This window comes from Tamandua tetradactyla, chromosome 5 (assembly GCF_023851605.1).
Source record: "Tamandua tetradactyla isolate mTamTet1 chromosome 5, mTamTet1.pri, whole genome shotgun sequence".
Classification (NCBI taxonomy): domain Eukaryota; kingdom Metazoa; phylum Chordata; class Mammalia; order Pilosa; family Myrmecophagidae; genus Tamandua; species Tamandua tetradactyla.
Window position 1 is genome coordinate 86850778 of NC_135331.1, and position 20514 is coordinate 86871291.

At 41.6% G+C, this 20514-nt stretch overlaps 1 protein-coding gene and 1 non-coding gene across 3 annotated transcripts in view; both read right to left on the reverse strand.

Moving 5' to 3' along the window:
- LOC143684375 (putative HLA class I histocompatibility antigen, alpha chain H) overlaps nucleotides 1-20514 on the reverse strand; it is a 269739-nt gene that overhangs the window by 81025 nt on the left and 168200 nt on the right. The window lies entirely within an intron of this gene.
- On the reverse strand, nucleotides 1225-1296 carry TRNAE-UUC (transfer RNA glutamic acid (anticodon UUC)). Its single transcript has one exon. It is a non-coding gene; the product is annotated as a tRNA-Glu (tRNA).

Below are 20514 nucleotides of genomic sequence, written 5' to 3' on the forward strand. Positions count from 1 at the left end.
GTAAAAACGCATAACACAGTGAATCTTCAGGTGGATGATGACTGCGGATAACAATACAAATATAGAGAAGTGCTTTCATGAACTAGAACAAATGTATGACACTATTACTAGGAATTAATAATAGGCATATGGGATAAAATGTACCTATTGCACCCTGTGGACCATAGTTAGCAGTAATATCTTACTAATCTTTGATCAACCTTAATAAATATACCAGACCAATACTCAGGGTTAATGAAAGGGAAGGAAAATGGGTATGGGTTGTTTTGGGTATTCTTTTTATTTTATTTCTTTTCTGAGTTACAAAAATGTTCTAAAATTGACCATGCTGGCGAGTGCAAAACTATGTGATGATATTGTGAGTCATTAATTGCATACTTTAGGAGGACAGTACGGTATATAAATATATATCAATAAATTATATTTTAAAAAATAACATTTGGGTAAAGCTTAACATCTGTAGAAAATAGGTTGTATTTTTCTAGGGTGCTCGTGTGTCTAATACACCTATGGAAGGCAGAGTGGAACAGATATATTCACACAGCAGACCAGGTGCACATGGAAGAGGGAAACTGAGGGTGGATTTTTCAGTGGGGAAACAGAGCAGTGGTTTGTACCATAAACTGATGGTGGGATCAATGTATTCTATGGACCTGAGGTCATGAAACAAAAGCCGTGCCACATCACAACTCTGCCTCCCATCCCCAGACTGGGCAGTGGGGGTCTGGAGCTCCTCTGAGACCCAGGGACCAGGCAGGGCTCAGAGTCGGCCCCAGGCCCCAGCAGGCTGTGGAAGCCCCTCCTGTGCTCACCTGGGTCTCCTGCATGGAGAAGGGTGGGCACCGCCTGGGTGGGGGGCTCAGCGCTGGGATTACAGTGGGACACACAACCGCCACAGGGGCCAGAGCTGAGGCCAGATCCGCACTGGCACCACAGACAGTGATTTTCACCCGAGGAGGCTGGTGGGGGGAGGGGAGGGCAGAGCTCAGGGTCAGAGGTGGAGGGACCAAGAGCAGGGAGGACACTGGAGGCCCCAGGCTGGGCTCCCTCTGCTCCCTCCCTCCTCAGCTGGTTGCTCTCGGCTCTCATGCACACACCCAAGATTGTGGAGGACCTCACAGTGCCTTTGTTTCTGGGGATTTATCCATAGATATCTACTACATTGGAAATGAAAACTGAAAACTGTTTAAAATTTTTATATTCAATTCAGTTTTGGAAGGGGGTTGCATAGTCTGGGAATCGAACCCAGGTCTCCCACATGAAAGGCGGGCATTCTAACCACTGAACTACCCATGCACCTATTAAGCCCTTTTTTTTGTTTTTTTATTCAATTAATTTTTTAATCACAATAATGAATAGGTGAACATAAATAGCATGTTTTCAGGAAAATTCATTGCATTTTCCAAATTAAAATAAAATATACTGAAAAAAGGTGACATTGTTTTACAGTTCTTCAAATATCTTGTTTAATAGAAAAGACAGCCAAATTCAAATTGTTTCTGCTTTCAAGCTGTTGCAACATGTTGTTTTTATTGACCCAAATGAAGAAATCTGACCTCACACAGGTAGGTAGTAGAAGAAGAATGAGTGTTTTAAGAGCACTTTCACATAATTGTGAATATTCTCCTTTATACTAAACCAAAACTTAGTAACTGTTCATTTCTTAAATGCAATGTAAAATCTGAAATCATATTTCTATTAGGGTCCTCCAGGGAATTGATATGAGGTTATTTCTATTACAGGATTTGTTGTGGGATTTAAAGATTGGTTCATGCACCTGTGGGGATGGGCACATCTGCATTCTATACAGTATGCCCCAAGCTGGGAATTTCCATAGAAGCTGTGATGAATTCCAAGAGAAGATGGTTAACTAGAGATAGAAAGTCTTTCTTTCTGACTGCTGAAATCATCAGTTCTTCCTTTAAAGCATTCAACTGATTGGATGAAATATCTCTCATTGCAGAAGGCAACCTCCTTTGTTGATTGTAGATATAATCCACTGTAGATGCACTCAACTGACAGATTGCTTAATACTACCAAATACATGCACAGTTAGAATCAGGACATTCCCTGCTGGTCTAAACATCTGGACACCATAACCTAGCCAAGATGACGCATGAACTTAAAAATGTTAATATCTATGGTATTCTGTGTTCTATTACATTAAAAAATTTAATGGATCATCTGTTTCTTAATAATAATACTTATTATTAAATAAGAATAAGTATTCTTATTTAATGCATACTTAGACATTTAAAATACAGAAGTTCAAATTAGTAAGAATCATCCTCTAATTCTGTTTGCTAAAGTTACCAGAACACATTATACCAGATATTAGTTGGCTTTTTCAAAGGCAATATTAGGTTATGAATCCTCAATTGTAAGCCCATAAAAAATGTCTTAATTAAGGCATCAACAACAGGATAACTTCACTGAAGAAAGCCCGATGGTGGCCAGGGTTTCTCTGTCACGTGGAAGGCTCATGGCGACATCTGCTGGTGCTTCACCCCTGGGTTTGTTTCAAAATGGCTCTCTCACCTCCTGAGGGTCCTTATGGCTTCTCCTGGTGTTTTCTATCTCTCTTAGCTTCTCTCAGTTCCAAGCTCTCTCCAAAATGTCTTTCCCTTAAAGGACTCCAGCAAGCAAATTAAGATTCACCTTGAATGGATGAAGTCACAAGCCATGGAAAGAATCTAATCAAAAGAGTCTACCCCGCAAGAGGTCTGCTGCCACAACATTGGATGAAAGAACATAGGCTTTTCTGGAGCACATAACAGTTTCAAACCAAACACCACCCTTCCCAAGTCATCAGAAATTTTGATGTATTAGAAAGATGTGAAACCCATGGTAGCACATAAAACGATTCCCAAATTTTAATTTTCTCTTGAAATCTCAAATTTTATCACCAGCAACAAATACTATCAGTTATTTTCCTTGAAGTAAAAGGATACATCTTTTAATTTGCACACAAATATCTGTCAATCATCCAAGTTTTTATACCACACTTTGTTTTTCAGTCATTCTTTCTAGGAATAGCAGATGGCTCAGCTCAAAACTCAGACACACCACAGTTTTTCTTGGAGATGGACACTGTACTTCCGAATGCAGCACAAATGCTTTGTATTCTTTTGATGTAAAAATAAAATGATTCGTGGGTTGAGACCAAATAAAATAATTAATTTTATTAAAATATCAATGACATTCTTAAGTAAAATTTTTAGTTTTCTCTTTTTTTAATTTTGAATGTGGGAAGAAGGATACAGTTGACAGTCTGGGGATGCTGCTTATTATTCTTGCAAAGGATGACCCACCAATGCTCCTACAGCATCCATGGAAATATCAACAGAGTGAAAAAAGGAAATGGCATCCCAGCATTATTACGAAAATAGTTTTGCATTCATGGATCCCTTGAAAGAGTCTCAGACACCCAAGCACACTACAGGCCACAGTTTAAGAACTGTTGGTGTGAACAATTTAAGCTGCACACTTGTGGAGAGCCACCTCCCGGGTCAGGCCTAGTGGACGCGCTGCGGCCTGCTCTAGAGTTCCCCCCGCCCATCGAGTGAGCCAAGATGGCGCCCGCATCCTGCCTCCGCGTATGACGTACGCGCCCGCCAACCCTGTCTACCAATCACCCTTGTATACGTGGCGTTAGCCCATTGGGTTTGGATTTTGTATATAAAGGCGTTACCCGGACGGGGAAAGGGAGACGACCCACAGGGAGCCGTACCTGACGGCCGCATAGAGGTTGTCCCCCCGCGGGATATTTCGCCCGCGCGGAATCTGCCTGAGAGTATGCAAGCTTGACTCCAGTAAAAGCCTGTGCTTACGACCGCCGTGTGTCTCGAACCCGTTTTTACCGCCCGAGTCGTTTTGTTTGTGCCCGTCTCTCTCCCCCTGGCTCCCTCGCCGGCCGGGGACCTGACACCGAGCGAGATGGCGCCAGACACACACTGACACTGAACAGAATACTATAAAACCCAGAAATGAGGTCAGAGTTGAGACATGGCTCATCATAGCATGACTGTGCCAGTTTGAATGGGTTATGTACCCCAGAAAAGCCATATTCTTTAATCATGATTCAAAATGGTATATTAGAAACTCTTTTGATTAGATTGTCTCCGCAGAGACCTGGTGCTCCCAGCCATGGGTGTGGTTGTTGATGAGATTAACTCCACAAAGATGTGGCATGCCCAGTTGGGGGTGTAGCCTTTTGGCTAGAGGGAGGTGTGACTCTGCCCATTCAGGGTGAGTCTTGAACAGTTTGCTGGCATCCTTTAAAAGAAGAAACATTTTGGAAAAAGCTCAGAGCTGATGCAGACACTTGAAGGACAGTTGCTTCAGAGCTGACAGAGACACAGATATTTGGAGATGCCTGGATTGCCGACAAGAAAGGACAGATGCCTAGACACGGGCAGATCCCAACAGTCACTGCCGTGAGCCTTCCCACGAGATGCCAGCAGGCCAGAACCCAGAGCTGTGTCCAGGAGGAGCTAAGTGAAGGCCAACAGATGCTTAGAGAGGAAACCACAGGTATCAGAACCTGGAAGCAATGGAACCAGGAACAAGGACCAGCAGACACCAGTCATATGCCTTCCCAGATTGGCCTTCCCTGAGCAAAAGAATCTTTCTCTGGTTGCCTTAATTAGGACATATTTATAGCCTTAGAACTGTAAATTTGTAACTGACTAAATTCCCTTTTAAAAGCTATTCCATTTCTGGTATGTTGCATTCTAGCAGCTTTAACAAACCAATGCAAGGACTAAAATCAGGTTGCTCATAGGTCGAGAGGCAAAGTAGTTCCCAGCAGTAAGGGGCTGTGGTGGAACTGAAAACAGCCATATCAGTACTACCAAAGAGCAGTACAGACTTCATAGCAGAGGAGGGAATGAACCCATACCCCAAACAATCTCCAATGCTTACAAAATCTAGGATACAGATACTATCTCCCCTATATTATCAATGAAAGAGTTGGTGCTCAGTAAGTCTGCAATTTCCACAATATCACAAAGAAGAATAAAGAAGGGGTCTCAGGCCTCCGTGATAGGTTAATACCTTCCCAACAACCTGATGTGCAAGAGGCCACACACAGGTGGGAGGAACTGGAAGGACGTGGGAAGTCCCAGATAAACAAAAGAGAATGGTACCTCTGGTTCTGGTCCTTGAAGTCAGGGGAGGACACATCAGACCTGGGGCTACAGAGGCAGGGGGACTTGAGGGGCCCCTCCCAGCTTCCTAGGCCGATGGCTCCTCCCACCCTACCATGCCCCCTGGGCTGGGTCTTAGACAAGCAACACCTGCCTGGTCACATATGGTCCCTGGCACTCACCTATGGCATCCAGGGATGCAGGAACAGGACCACTGAACATCATCTTAGTCACTTGGTGCACTCTTATGTCTTGCACCCATATGTCCTCTTTTCTTCTCTATGGGGAAAGAAAAGCACTTTTAAATATGGTTCTATGACCCCTCACCATCCTGGGTGCTGATCTCCTCACAGAGCTCAGTGATTCCATTTCTGATGGATCTTCAGGACTGCTTGGAGGCTTATTAGAAAGTGCTCAGGGCTCTCCCCAGAGTCATGTCTCAGTTTACTGGGCCCAGAGCAGAGCAATCACCTATTTAACAAGCCATGCATGTGAGTCTGGTACACAGACATGTGGGAATCCAGGTCTCCCTTCTTACTACTGAAAGTTTGATCTGAAGACCAGCAGTGTCATGGTTAGGGACACGTGTCAACTTGGCCAAGTTTTGGTACCTGTTTATCTGATTGGGCAAGTGCTGGCCTGTCTGTTGCAATGAGGACATTTCATAGGATTAGGTCATGATCAGTCAGCTGCATCCACAGCTGATTCCATTTGTAATCAGCCAAAGGGGAGTGTCTTCTGCAATTAGTGATGCTAAATCTAATCATGGGAAGCCTTTTAAGGAGGACTCAGAGGAGACAGTTTCCATTCCTGCTTTGGCTGGTGAGCCTCGCCTGTGGAGTTCATCCAGGCCATCCATTGGAGTCGTCGGCTTCGCAGTCTGCCCTGTGGATTTTGAACTCTGCGTTCCTGCGGTCACGTGAGACACTTTTATAAATTTTATATTTGCAAGTGTTCCCTGTTGATTCTGTTTCTCTAGAGAACCCTAACTAATACAAGCAGTAAAAGCCAACAGCGGCCTTGCTCTAAATACAAACCATTAGCCTACTCCAGACCATGTGAATCAAAATGAGATCCTCAGGTGACTGGAGTGCATAGTAAAGTTTGCCTTCCAGATGCATTGCCAGAAGTGAGGAATTTACCCTTGCCACATGATTGCATCACACTGCATAGCTGTGGATGACTCACGGTTCAATCCTTATTCCCTTTCTCTTCTATAGAAGTAAAAGCTAAATTCATGAGTCAACAGGGCTAGGTTATGAAATCCACTCATGGTTCACTAAGAAACGTAGATGAGTCCTCAGTTTGAACAGGGTCAGATTCCTGAGTTACACATCTCTCTCAAATTCAAGCAAGTGAGAATTTATTGATTAATATAAGAAAAACAGAGAAATAAAGTAAGTTACATCACCAGGTGGGAATTCTTCAACACCTGAAGAAGAACGCTGGGGAATCCTGGAGACAGCATTTTTGGGGTCAGCCTGGGAAAGTTCCAAACAGAGCGCTCTCCTCTTGGATCAGATTCCAGAGTTATGGTGTGTTGTATGTGTTTATATAGTCTAACCTTAAGTATGGTCCAAATGATTTATGTGATAAGTTCAAGTGTTTCTCATGAGACTGCTAGGTCTCAAGAGAAACTTCCTTTAACAAAAATATTTTTATGAAAGTACATTTCTGTCTCAGAGATTAGCCAGCCTTCCCAGTTGGATTTGTACATTTTACCATCGAAACAAAATGGTCGTTAGATGTTTGTTTGGTACCTTGTGATACAGGCAATTGTACATGTGTGGGCCAAGCTGGTTTCTCTGGTGAGAACAACAATCATGCTAAGGGTCAAGCTGTTTCTGTAGGGTAATAAACAGCTTAGTGTTTTCGTTTCTGCCTGGCAGTAAGCTCAAACTGAGGCAAGTTCTTATATACTTCTGTGTGTGTATACATATACACATCTACATTTCAACTTGTTTGATGAAGCAAACACTGACCTGATTATACTCTGAGGGTATTTCATCAATGGATTTGCATCTACAATCAGCAATTGCATCTATGGCTGATTGTATCTACAATCAACAAAAGAGTTTACCCTCAGCAATATGGGCAGTCTCTTCATCCAATAAGTTGGAGATCCAAAGACCTAGAACTGAGAATTTAAGAAGTCAGAAGGAACCATTTCTACCTCTACTTTAGCCAGTCAGTTTCCAGCTTGCAGCCTGCTCTATGGAGTGTGACTTGCCAAAATTAGAACCACATGTCAGTTTCCAGTTTGTGGCCAGACCAAGAACTTGCCCAAACTGGAGTACATAATTCAATTCACTGTCCCCAACCCTGACCTCATCTCAATTATTCTCTGCTGCAGCCAAACTGAACAAAAGACATTCCTGCAAATTGCCTTACACCGTACAGTCCCCTACTGGAAGACCTTCCTCCTGACAGGTCAAACCTAATTCTTTCACCTCCTTCCCATCTTTCCTCAAAATTAGTCTCTGGATACTAATTTAAGAGCAGACACCATGTAAGATGGAGATTTCAGTGTATGTTGTAAAGTTGCTACTCTAACAATAAAATTCTGAGTCTGATATTTGGAGCTCTCCAGTCTACGGCTTCAGGAAATAAGATTTTCTTTCAGGGCACTCATTGAAACGTTTACATCTGTCAGACATGGGTAAGCTGCTCATTTGAAGACTTAAGCCCTTCCCTTTCAATCATTAACGTACACAGTGTATCTAACAACAACCAGCCAACATCTCTATACCTCCTATTTCCACAAAATTCCTTAAAGGTGAAGAAAACATTATCCCCCAGAGTCTGGCTTTATACAAGCGTAGCATTGGAAGACTCCAATGTTGATATTTTAGCTATCTCTTTTGCCAACCCACCCCATGGATTGGCAGTATCATTCTGATTATTGGAAGCAGAGTCCTTAGTGCCTTTGAGTCCAGTCAGAGTAGGAAATCAACTTTTAAAACCCATTATTAAGATTCTGTTTTTTAAGACCCCCACTCTTGGTTCCAAGCTGTATTAGCTAGGGTTCTCTAGAGAAATAGAAGCAGGAGGAAATATACATAGATATAAAATTTATAAAAGTGTCTCACATAACCGTGGGAACATACAGTCCAAAATCTGTAGGGCAGGCTGTGAAGCTGACGACTCCAAAGAACGGTCTTGACAAACTCCACAGGAGAAGCTCACTGACCAAAGCAGGAAGAGAAACTTTCTCTTCTGAATCCTCCTTAAAAGCCTTCCAGTGATTAGATTAAGCATCACTCATTGGTTGCCCTTGGCTTATTGCAAATGTAATCAGCTGTGGATGCCACTGACATAATCTTGACTTAATTCCATGAAATCTCTTCATAACAACAGACAGGCCAGCACTTGCCCAACCAGACAAACAGGCACCACCACCTGGCCAAGTTAACACATAAACCTGACCATGACATTGTTTAACCTCCATTTATTTGTGTATTTTCTGGTTCCTTGTTTGCTATTGATTTCTAGTTTCATTCCATTATTGTCAGAGAAAGTACGTGGTATAATTCCAGTCTTTCAAAATGTGTTGAAACCTGTTTTGTGCCCCAGCATATGCTCTATCCTGAACCATGTTCCGTGAGCACTTGAGAAGGCTGTATGTCCTGCTGACTTGGGATGCAACATTCTATAGATGTCTGTTAGGTTTAGTTGATTTACCATAGTATTTTAGGTTCTCCATTTCTTTATTCATCCTCTGTTTAAATGTTCTGTCTACTGGAGAGAGTGTTGTGTTGAAATCTCTCAGGTTCTGGCAGAGTCATCTATTACTCCCTTCAGTTTGCCAGGGTTGCTTCATATACTTTAGGACCCCTTGATTAGGAGCACAGAAATTTATGATGGTTATTTCTTCTTGCTGAATTTCCTCCTTTATTAACATTTATTAATATATGGTGTCCTTCTTTATTTTAGTTTTGCATTTAAAGTCTGTTTTGCATGAAATTAGCATAGCTACCCCAGCCTTTTGTTTTTGTTTTTGTTACTACATGCACTGAATCCCTTTATTTCCACCCTTTCACTTTCAACCTATTTGTATCTTTGTGTCTAAACTGAGTCTCTTGTAAGCAGCATCTAGATGGATCATGTCTTTAAATCCATGCTGCCAATCTGTCTCTTTTGACTGCAGACTTTATTTCATTAACATTCAAAGTTATTTTTGTAAAGGCAGTTCTTAATTCAACCATTTTATCATTTGGTTTTGGTTGAAAGATCTATTTTTTTTCTCCTTTAAGTTACCCTTTCTAATACTCTTCAATTCTATACCCTCCCTCTGACCTCTCTCCTGCCTTTTCTTTTCAGCCCACAGCACTCCCTCTAGTAGTTCTTTATAGGGCTGGTCTCTTATTAATGAACTTCCTCAGCTTCTGTTTATCTGTGAATATTTTAAACTGTCCCTCATTTTTGATGGACAGAACTTTGCTGGATAGAGTATACTTTGCTGGCAATTATTCTCTTTCAATTTCTTAAATATATTGCACCACTGCCTTCTCTCCTCTATGGTATTTCATAATAAATCAGTACTTAGATTATTTGACTTCTTTTGTATATGGTTGTATTAGTTAGGGTTCTCTAGAGAAACAGAATCAACAGGAAATATCCATAAATATAAAATTTATAAAACTGTTTCACAAAACCATGAGAATGTAGAATCCAAAATCTGTAGGGCAGGCTGTGAAGCTGATGACTGTGATGGAGGGTCTGGATGAACTCCACAGGAGAGGCTCACCGGCCAAAGCAGGAAGTGAGAGGGTCTCTTCTGAATCCTCCTTAAAAGCCTTCCATTTATTAGATTACGTGTCACTCATTGCAGAAGACAGTCCCCTTGGCTGATTACAAATGGAATCAGCTGTGGATACAGCTGACATGATCATGATTTAATTCTGTGAAATGCCCTCATAGCAACACCCAGACCAGCAGTTGCCCAACAGACAAATGGGTACCACCGCCTGACCGAGTGGACACATGAACCTGACCATGACAGTGGTAAATTGCTTTTCTCTTGCTACATTCAGAATTTTCTCCTCCTTTTTGGCATTTGACAGTCTGTTGACGATGTGTCTTGAAGTGGGTCCATTTGGATGTATTCTGTTTGGAGTAGGTTGGACTTCTTGGATTTGCATAGTTACGTCATTTGTATGGGTTGGAAATTTTTCAGCCATTATTTCTTTGAATATTCTTCCCAGCTCTTTTCCCTTCTCTTCTTCCGTGGGACACCCATGATGTGTATGTTTCTGAGCTGTGTGCCAATGAATTCCCTAAGTCCTTCCTCAAATTTTTCCATTTTTTCTCCAATTTTTTTTTTGTCTGTTTGAATTCAGTTGATCTGTCTTCTAGCTTGGTGATTCTTTACTCTGCCCTTTCAAATCTGTTATTTATCTCACCAATATATTTTTATTTCATCTACAGTGGCTTTTATTCCCATAATCTCTGTTACTTTTCTATGTATTATTTCAAATTCTTCTTTATGCTTTTCCGTGTCTTCTTAATATCCTTTATATCTTTATACAGATTTTCCTTAACTTTTTTGAATTGATTCAGGAGATTTTTTTGCACATCTTTGATTAGTTGTTCCATATTCTGTGTCCTCCACTACTTTTTATTTAACTCTTTAAATTATATACAATAACATATATACAAAGCAAAGAAAGAAAAACACAATGATTTTCGAAACACCCTTCAACGAGTAGTTACAGGACAGATCCCAGAATTTGTCATGGACTACCACACCATCATATCAGATTTTTCCTTCTAGCTGCTCCAGAACATTGGAGGCTAAAAGGTCTAATATTTTTTTATCATCACAATTGACTTTTTTTTTTCTTTTTTGTGAAAAATAACATATATACAAAAAAAGGAATAAATTTAAAACACTGCAGGGAAATTAATTGTAGAATAGGTTTCAGAGTTTGGTTTGAGTTACAATTCCACAGTTTTAGATTTTTATTTCTAGCTGCTCTAAGATATTGGAGACTAAAAGAAATATCAATTTAATGATTCAGAAATCATATCCTTTGTTAAACCCTACCTTCTCCGTATAACTTCACTATCACTTTGATCTTTCTTTCCTACTCTTTGGGGTATTTGGGCTATGGCCATTCTAACTTTTTCATGTTGAAAAATGCTGTCAGTAATATGGGGTAGGGAAATGGATCTAGCTGATGTTCTGGAGAGGTTGGGTGCAGGAGTTAAAAGGTTGATGTTTAACCTAAAGCTTGCAGACACAAGTCTTTGAGGAAATGCAGACTTGAGCTTTCAGGATCTGGAACTTCAGTAGAAGCTGAGATATGCAGATAAAGCACAATGAAGTGGGGAAGAGACTTGTTTAAGGGAAATTAACATCCTAACCTTAGAAGTATTTACTTCCTGGAACTTGTTTTTGCATTGTGTACTCTTTTGCTTTTGCATGCAAACAATCTTTATAACCTTCTTTCCAGTAAATAATTTTGTACTTGGCTGAAAATAAACTTGTCTGAAGACTGATGTCTCCGGATCCCCTGATCCCTTTCTCTCTCTCATTTTACTTTAACATTCCTTAAGGTCATAGCTGTGGCCAACACTTGGGCCCTCTAGGTTTCAGCACTTATCTGGATTAGGGACCTATCTTGTGGTTGTAGGTTTCTGGAAAGTCACGCTAGTGCATGGAACCATTGTAGAATCTTATATATTGCCCTAGGTGTTCTTTAGGATTGACTGGAATGGTTTTGCTTGGGGTTCAGCAAGTCATGATAGGTAGCAATGTCTAACTGAAGCTTGTATAAGAGTGACCTCCAGAGTAGTGTCTCGACTCTATTTGAACTCTCTCTGCTACTGATATTTTATTAGTTATACTTCTTTTCCTCATTTTGATCAGGATGGAATTGTTGGTCCTATGGAGCTCAGGGTGGACTCATCCCTGGGAGTCAACTCCCACATCGCCAGGGAGACTTTCACCCCTGAATGTCATGTCCTATGTAGGCAGGAGGGCAATAATTTCACTTACAGAGAGGGTGAGGCCACATCTGAGCAACAAAAGAGGTCCTCCAGAAGTAACTCTTACACATACCTATAGGTAGGCAAAGCTTCTCTGCTACATACATAAGCTTCACAAGAGTAAGCCTCATGATCAAGGGCTTGTATTACTGATTTGAGCTTCCCTAGTGTTTAACACAGTATCAGGGGTTTCCTCAGTGGCAAAGTTTAATAGTTCCATATTCTCCTTCTACGTTTATATTTATTCCTTTGACTGGGACTTTTTTTTCTTGAGTTTTAGTATGCCTTGTGATTTTTTAGCTGATATCTGGTCATCTGATTACCTTCTTGGGTCAATTCTGAAGTTTGGTTTCTCTGTCTTATCTAAGGTTTAGTTGTTGCCGGAGTTTGTATTAGGGCACTACTTTGCTAGTTGGGTTGTCCATATTTCTCAGTGAAAACAGGGCTGAGTACCCATGAAGGGATATAGACCAGTTCTGAGGAGCTTGGGACAGGGTCTAGAGAGGCCCTGAAAAGCCCTGCAGTTCCCCTGCACTTTCTGACCTTCCCAGCAGATGGTGCTGTCCATGACATAAGGGTCTTCAGAAGCTGATTACCTCCTACAGACACCCACTCTGACTGGGCAGGGCTGAAACTGCGGGGTTCCTGTGTCCTCCATTCCTGCCCAAAATCTATCTCAATCTGGGGGCTGTGTCCCCCACTTTAATTGTGGTGTAGGATTCCCCCTGCCACCCCAGCCTGCAACCATCCCCTGGGGAAGGCTTAGACTAACCATTGCTTTTTTCCTCAAGGTTGGGAAACGGGCACAAGCACCCATAACTGGAATCACAGTCTCTGTCCATATTTTCTCAGACTCCCATCCCTCACAGACCTGGGCCTTGAAATGTCCTCCCCTGTCCACCAGGTCCCCAAACAATTGATTTCAGAGAGCTTCTGCCTGGCTACTTTCTGCTTTTGTGAAAAAATTCTGACTTTCCTTCTCTAATCCTCCATTTTTGAAACTCCTTCTTTTGTCCTTTTATATTCCACTGTTCCTCCTGGTTTAAGTCCTGCCATGGGTCCCTGTGTACTTGGATGTCTGTGTCCAGATATAGGTGGGGATCTGTCTCACTGCTGTGCAAGGTTTTATAGTCTGTGTCCCCAGTGGGAGGTGGGGGGGACCCAGCTACTGCCTCTGGGACTGAGTGAGGAGGAGGGGAGAGGAGCAGCCAGTCTGGAACGGAAATTTCCTGCCTGATATTGTTCTTCTTCTCCAATTCAGCATTTGTGGGATCCTGCTCCAGTTTATGCCATGCTCCAGAGTTCTAAGCAAGTGAGAATTGTCCTTTTTTGCTGAATCTCTGGGAGGAGAATTTTAATGCCATTTTGATGACATCATCTCTGGTTATATTTTAAAGATGGATTTGCAGGATCTTCTAATGGATTGACTGTAATGTATAGAGCAAGAATGGTCAAGAAGGATACCAAAAATTTCAGAGTATGCCAATCGCTAGATGGAATCGCACCAGCAGAGATGGGGAAGTCTCCGAAAGAATCATATTTAAGAATTCATTAATATGCATTCAGTTTAGGAAATGTTGAATCTGAGAAATTTATTCAAAATCCAACTGAAGTTGTTGAATTGCTAGCTGGATATGAGTCTGAATTTAGGAGAAATATCTGGGCTAGAGAAATGGATTTGGTAAGTGATGCCATATAAGTGATAGTTAAAGCCTTGAGAATGGATATGATCACAAAGGATATGATTAGCTGTTGTATTAGCCAAGGTTCACCAAGGTCCAAGTTTTGTAGGGCGGGACATAAGCAGGACATTCACAAGGGTGACTGTGAATTCTGACAAGCCGAACTCCACATAGCAGGCTGTAAGCTGGAAGCTAGCTGACTAAAGTAGAGGTAGAAATGGTTCTTTCTGAACAAGTTCTAGAGAAAATGTGAAGAAAGAGATGTACCTATTCACTATTGGTAGGGAAGCTGAGAGATGCAGCCACTTGGAGGGCAGTGTGGTGGTTCCACAGGAGGCTAGTGGTGAGGCTGCCATATGATCCTGCAACCCCATGGCTCAATATATTCCTAGAGGAACTGAGCATGGGATCATGAATGGGCATTTACACACTGGTGCATATGACAGCAGTTTTCAGGTTTCACAATGAATGGAGGTGGCCTAAGGGTACAGAAACTGAGGCATGTAAGGGGCAACTGTGGTGTACACATACAATGGACCACTGAGTAGCTGCAAGAAGGAATGAAGCTGTGAGGCATGCAACTAAGTGAATGAACCTTAAGGACAGTATGTTGAATAAAGTGTCAGAAACAAACAAAAAAAAACAAATATTATCATGTCTTGCTTATATGGATTAACTATAATATACAAACTCAGAGAATTGAAGTCAAGAGCATGGGTTTTCAGATTGAAGTCTATTGTAAAGTGTCCTAGTTTGCAAGCTCCTATACTAGCCACATCTATTTAGGAGTTGTAACTGATATTTCTAAATTCTGAGATACTGAGCTATTTGTATATAACCTGGTCATTCCCTGAAACTTTGTGTGACATCTGAGAGTCAGAATTAGAGCACTGAAGCTATGAAAGTCAGCATTACCTCCATTCAGCAATTGTTTAAAAAGCTGAAAAAGTGATCAGACGTCATCTAGAGATATGACTGAAACTGATATGGATAGGACTAAGGTAAATCAGAACATTGGATAAAGGATGATATGACCCATATTTTCAAACTTCAACCTTTGTTCAAGACCAAAGAGAGAGATGTTGATTTGGTGTGGAATTTGTATTTTGGTAGCAAATTACCTAATTTAACTTGTATGGTCAGTTTAGTTGAACATCATAAGTACACAGAATCTTGAATAGGGCATGAGATCTTAATGGTTTGTCCAGATTAGTGTGATGCCCTGATACATCCCAGAGTTATTTGGGTAGTGAATAAAAAGTATCTGCAAAGTCCCCTTTGGAAACTGAGGAGAAAGAAGTAGAACAGTCAACCTCCCTTTTGGGGATTCCTGATACTCCTGCAAGCAGTGGGAACAACCACATCAATAGGCTGAGCCCTCAGTCTTGAAGTTTGCCCCTATGAAACTTATTCCTGAGAAAGATAAGCTAAGCCTACTTATAATTATGCCTAAGAGTCACTCCCAGAGAACCTCTTTTGCTACTCAGATGTTGCCCCTCTCTTTAAGCCAACTTGGCAGGTCAACTCACTGCCCTCCCCACGACGTGGGACATGACTCTCAGGGGGTGTAAATCTCCCTGGCAACATGGGACAGAACTCCTGAGCTGAGCCAGGGCCCAGCATCATCAGATTGAGAAAGCCTCTCAACCAGAAGGAGGAAGAGAGAAATCAGACAAAATAAAATTTTAGTGGCTGAGAGATTTGAAACAGAGTTGAGAGGTTATCCTGAGGTTATTATTATGCATTATATAGATAAACCTTTTTAGTATTTGATGTATTGGAGTGACTGGAAGGAAGTACCTGAAACTGTATAGCTGTGTTCCAGTAGCCTTGATTCTTGAAGATGTATGTATAATTAAATAGCTTTTACAGTGTGACTCTGTGATTTTGAAAACCTTGTGCCTAGATAATTTATCCAGCATATGGGTAAATCAGTAAAAAAAAATAAGGATAAAAAATAAATAATAGGGGAAGATAAGGGATAGAAATTGAGTAGGTTAAAATATTGTGGGTCAATGAAAGGCAGGAGTAAGGGGTATGGGATGAGTGAGTTCTTTTTTGTTGTTCTTTTTATTTCTTTTTCTGGGAAAATGCAAGTGTTCTTAAAATTGATCATGGTGAAGAATACACAGCTATGTAATGATATTGTGATCCATTGATTAATATGGTTAGATTTTATGTATGTGGATATTTCTCAATAAACATATTTTCATAAAGAAATGGTTCTTTCTGAATTCTTAAATCCTCAGTTCTAGGATTTGAGACCAACAGCTGATTGGATGAGGAGATGCTCCACATTGCTGAGAGTTACCTCTTATGTTGATTGCAGATGTAATCAGCCCTAGATGTGATTACTGAGTGTAGATGCAAATCCATTCATGGACATACCTTGCAGTTCCATCAGGCCACTGTTTGTTTCACTAAACATCTGGACACCATGACCTGGCCAGGTTGGCACAGGGAATTTAATTTTCACTGCCATAGAATACAAAAAGAAGAAGGCCTGAAGTGGATTGATCAGACCGCACACCAAGGGTAGACTGCCCAGATCTGGCAATGCATCTGGAAGGAAACTTCATTGTGCACCCCAGTCACCTGAGGATCTTGTTTTGTTTAGATGGTCTGGAGTAGGCATGAGTGTCTGTACTATGCCAATGATGCTGTTGGTGCTGCTACTGCTGGTCTTCTGATCACACTTTTAGTAGCAGGAGCTGAGACCTGGATTCCCACGTGTCTGTGCACCAGCCCCACCCACAGGAGTTGTTAGATAAGTGATTCCTCTGTCCTGGGCCCGGAATCTTGAGAGATGGTTCTGGGGAGAGGCTTGAGCATCCTGTAACAAGTCCCCATGCAGTCCTGGAGATCCAACAGAAATGGAACCACTGAGGTCAGTGAGGAGAGCAGTGCCCAGGGTGGTGAGGGGTCATAGAACCATTTTTTTAACGTGGATAGGTACCGGGAATCAAACCTGGGTCTCCAGCATGGCAGGCAAGAACTCTGCCACTGAGCCACCATTGCCCACGCAGAACCATTCTTTTATATTGTTTTCTTTCCCCCAGGAAAGAAAAGGAGAACATATGTCATCAATTGTAAGATGCAATGTTGGGAGATAAATGTTGTTTCTCTTCTATGTTCTGCAGCCAGGTGGAAGGTTTTGGAGGTGGTTCATGGCTCAGCATAAAAAAATCTTGAAATGATTGCTCTCTGGAATAATTTCTCACACCATTTTCTCACTTACTTCGTGGTGCAAATAGTAAAATCAATTTTTACTGATTTAAACATAAAGGAATTTATATGTATGGTGTTGGGGCCCATTTTATTTTAGGGACAGCCACAGAATGGGCTTGAGCTACACAGCTTGGAACAGAATCCACAGTCCCACCTTGGGTGGGGCCCACCTGGGAACCATGGCTGCTGCTGTTGGGCAAAGAGGCCTCTGCACCTACCACTGACATGCCTGGTGCTGGACCCTGCAGCTAGGATGGCCGTCAATGCTGCTCCTGCTACTGGGTGACTCTCCTGCCTCTGATGCCGCCCTGGCCACATGCATTCCGCATGGTCTGAACTTCTCTGTGTCAACATCTGCTGGGCCAGAGTCTGGCATGTTGTTGTCTGACAAAGGGAACCTAAGCTTCCTGCCGTCTCCACATGCAAACATGTTTGGGAAACTGAGTTTTTCTCTTCTATGGAGTGAGGCAGTCCCTGCCTCTTACCAAGACTCTAAGTGCAGAACTTCCCTAACCTCGGAAGAGGGCTCAGATGTTGGGGGCAGGGAGATGAAAAAACACAAATTGCCGGTTCCTGGTGCTGTGATCTCAGACTAGAGCTTGACCTGGTACTCTATAGGCATTGGGTTCAACTGAATGAATGAGTGACTAATCAATGGCATCTCTAAGTTCTTTCCTTTATAGTCTGTGGTGGGGTGCAGCTTTCCTCCACTCCAGTTTATACCTGTAGGTTACATGGTATGTCACTGTGGTATGTGAAATGACTGCTCAAAAATGTCCTCTCCCTTGTCTCTTCAATTTTTTTTACTTCTCGAATTGTGATAATAAGATATATGTATCATAAAATTTATGCATTTAACCTTTCTTAAGTATGCAATTCGGTGACATTAATTACATCGACAATATTGTGTAAACTTCACCACTATCTATTTCCAGAACATTTTCATCATTCCAAACAGAAACTCTTACCCATTAAGCAGTTATTCCCCTATTCCCTCAACCCCTGGCAACCACTATTCTACTCTTTGTCTATGGAGTTGCTTATTCTAGATACTTCATGTAAGAGGAATCATACAATATTTTCCTTTGTAATGTTGAGTTGCAGGAGTTCTTTATATTTTTTGATATTCAATACTTATCAGACATATGATTTCCAACATTTTCTACTCTTCTTTAAGTTGTGTTTTCACTTTTTGACGACGTCTGTTGATGCACAGAAGTTTTTTATCTTGACGAAGTCCAATTTTACTGTTCTTTTGCAGTTGCTTTTGCCTTTGGTGTAAAGTCCAAGGGTCCATTGCCAAATCTAAGGTCATAAAAATTTCCCCATGTTTTCTTCTAAGATGCTTATGCTGTCAGTGCTTATATTAGTTCCTTGATACATTTTATGTTATTTTTTTAATGTGATGAGCCATAAGGGCTCACTTTCATCTTTTCTATGTGGAAATTCAGTTTTTCCAACACCATTTATTGAAGAGGCTATTCTTTTCCCATTTAACATATCGGTGCCTTTGTAGAATATTAACTGGCGAAAGATATATGGGTTTATTTCTGCACTCTCAATTTTGTCTCATTGTTCTGTATGTCATTTCTAACCAGTAATAGACTTTTAATAGTTTTGTATTATGGTGACACATTCAAGAAACAAAATTTCCCATTTTAACCACTCTCATGTTTGCAGTTCAGTGCTATTAAATACATTCTCTATCGTGTACTATAGTGTATATATAGTATGGACACTGTCCTGTAAATTGTGGGTGTGATCACCACCCATGATGATGACTTTCTCAACAACATAATCAGAAACTTTATTCTCATTAAGCAATAATGCCCAATTCACTCTCCACTCCCAGCCTCTGGTAAACTACAATCTATTTTTCGGTTTCTATAAAGTTGTTTATTTCGGGCATTTAATATAAGTGAAATCCTACAATATTTGTCCAACCACCCTGCTGCGATTACTGTAGCTTGGTGTGACGGGCCACAAACGAGGCTGCTGTGGACTGCAGAGGGTCCACGTGTGAGCTCAGACGGTCACCACCGTCGTAGCCGCACTGCCCATGCCGCACAGTCCCCATCCCTCCCAGAGCTCACAATAGGTGGACTGGAGGGTCCGGGGCCTTCCCAGCCCACCCGGGCTAGGCAGTGTCAGGAAGGGCAGAGCCTGCCTCCAAGGCCCTCATCAGTGGTCCCTGCCCCCCCACCCCACCTTATCTCTTGGCTTCACCTTAGGAGACATGCACAGTCCAGGCAAACCAGTGTGTTCCCCGATTCTGATCTCCTTTACTTGCTGCTGTCGGCTTTGCGGTGGGGAATGGTCCCCACCCAGTTCCTACTGATCGAAAAGGCACTGAAAGGAGAGTTACAGACTTGGGCAATGCCGTGAACTGTCATCTTCGGCAAGTCACTCAATCTCCATGGTTCTCTCTTTGTCTTGTGTACATGGAAGCTTATACTGTGACTGTACAGGTCTCCTTCCATGTTTGAAGTTTCACATTCTCAGTGTAGTTCCTGAAAACAGAATCTACAGTACACAGCATTTATTCAAAAAGGCCTGCAGGGTTCAGCATAGTTTCATTGAGGTATTGAGAATGCAAGCAACATAATATTAATAAGCCCAAAACTTCTGCTGAAAAAAAAACTTGCAATGAATTTCAAAGTTAAATATAAATAATTTTGGAATTTCCCAACCTGGATATATCACTTTCTCCTCTAGGCCCCCACTGTCCACCCACTGGGCTCTGTCACTTCTTTCAAAATGTTCTCCCTTTTAATGGATGCCAGGATACTAATCAAGTTCCACCTTGAATGGGCGGAGTCACATCTCCATCAAAAGGCCACACCCAAATCTCCATGGAAACAATATAATCAAAGTTTTCCACCCTAATCAATAGGTCTGGCCCCACAAGATTGGATGAGGATTTTTGGCTTTTCTGGGGTACATAATAGTTTCAAATTGGCACACCATCCAAAGTATACATTTGGTGGTTCAGAGTTTCATCACGTGGCTGTGCATTCATTATCATGATCACTTTCAGAACATTTGCATCACTCTAGAAAAAGAAACAAAAAGAGACAAGAAAACCCCACACATTTCATATCCCTATCCCCTCCCCCCATATTGACCACTAATATTGCACTCTATCCAGTCTTGGACTTACAATAGAAGTAGGTTTACCTAAGACAGTGTAGTATTTTCAGAGACTTTAATCACAGGGAATGGTGGCACTAACAGATGCCCTAGAGGATCTCCTGCATTCCAGGAAAACTATTCTTTCCCTCCATTGAAATGCCGCAATCCTATTTCTATTTGATAGTAAAGATCAATCACCCAAGACAATACAGTAATCCCCTCCTTTGTCTGTTCATTTAGATTCATGAGAAACCCAGTGTGGCCTGGTAGCAGTCATGACTTCCAGTTCAGTGAAATCATTATTGTGTCTCCCAATAGGAATACTCCTCCTTTTG